Genomic DNA, 1,885 nt, shown 5'->3' on the forward strand with positions numbered 1-1,885 from the left:
TGGTTTGCCAAAATGAGTACAATAGAGGTGGAAACTAAAGGAAAGCACTCTAGAAACATGCAGAGACATCTGCTGGAAGCTTCTACTGAGGACTGATCCCATAGACGATAAGCTAGACAGAGCCTGAGAAAGAACCACCGTAGCTTCTACTTCCACACCCAGGCACAGATACAATAGCACATGCTTACTTTCCTCCACTCACGAGAGCCTCAGGAAGATCACAAACTCAAGGAAGTCCAGGCTACTGAATAGCAATGTCCTTTACAAAAACCAAAGAAAAACATTTGAAACACAAAGAACTAAAAGTGGTTTATGTCCTGAGACAGTTTGCCTTCTCAGAATACAGAATACACTCTGTAAATATAGCCGTGCACTAAAAACTACATTTGGGTCAACCAAGAGCCATTCATATCACAATGCTCCCATAAGATGAGATCATCCTATGATATAGTCATGTTAACTAGTACACAGTAAATACACACTACACTATTTGAATAATGACTAAATTGCACTGACTCTGTATGGATCAGAATGCATCTTGAGTCATGTGTGACTTTTACTTGGGAGAATTTTACTTTAGTTATGATTCTAAATTTTTCTACGCTAAAAGCAAATATAAATCTACCTTTACAGTGTTTAATCCTTCAAAGTATTCATCAGAATCTAATAAGATAGTAGCATGCCAGAACAATTTACTACCATATTTAAAAGAAGACTATAAAGTTCAACAGCCAACAAAATAAAATTTATAATTCCAGGCAATCAGTTAAAAGTTACCAGGTTTATTAAAAGCTAGAACACATAATTAATATTGAGAAAATCAATCACCAGAAACAGACCTATAAAGAAAAAACATGAAACCAGAAAATATATTAAACAGCTACTAAAATATATTCTGTCTGTTTAAGTGAAAAGACAAATATATTAACATAATTACTAGAAAAGAAAGAGAATTCTTTTAAAAGTCCTAAATTCAACTTTTACAGCAGAACTGACACAGGAGTGCTGGTAAGCTTTTGCTTCATGAGCCACATGGTAATTATTTTAACTTCATGGACCACATAATTGCTGTTGGAACAATTCAGCTCTTATTTTATACCAAAGAGCAATCAGAAACAATATATAAATGTGTGGCTATAACAATGCTGTAATAAAGCCCCTTTCACAAAGAATATATCAACTATACTGGTGACCTCTTCCTAGAGATAAAATATGTCTGAAATGAAAAAGTCCAACCCCTGAGTCTATATGTTAACTATTTAAGATAACACATACTAAGAAAAAAATAAAGATCAGCTAAGGTCCTTGTTTTCTTTTGCTATGACAGAGTGCAATACTTCCCCTTTGGGGGCTTTATTTCTCACAATTTCTGTTACCTTTGGTTAAACACTATCCAAAGCTATTTCATGGCAAACTTCAAGGGGAAACAGTTTGTAAGTTTAAAACTGGGAAACAGAGTCGCATAATGCTATCTTTCTTGCCCCAGTTCTTCCTGTTCTGTATGTCCATCATCCCTCTGTTGGTATACCTTATCTGCATATGCTATCATTATTTTAGTCATTTAGTGGATGTCTATGCAACCAGATTGGTTATTGTGTCAATATCCCAGTGCTTATGCTCAGAATAATGCCACCATGGGCACCTAACACTAAGTTACATGCCTAAATCATTTCCTTCAGCTCATCCTGTCATCTAGGTGATGAACTATCCCATGTAAAGAGGAGTAAGTACTCTACAATATTTTGACAGGAAGAATGACTACAAATTCATAATTTTTTTTCTGGTTGTTTGTTTTTCAAGACAGGGTTTCTCTGTAGTCTTGGAGCCTGTCCTGGAACTAGCTCTTCTAGACCAGGCTGGTCTCAAACTCACAGAAATCCACCTG

Source organism: Microtus ochrogaster, linkage group LG4 (assembly GCF_000317375.1).
Source record: "Microtus ochrogaster isolate Prairie Vole_2 linkage group LG4, MicOch1.0, whole genome shotgun sequence".
Lineage (NCBI taxonomy): Eukaryota > Metazoa > Chordata > Mammalia > Rodentia > Cricetidae > Microtus > Microtus ochrogaster.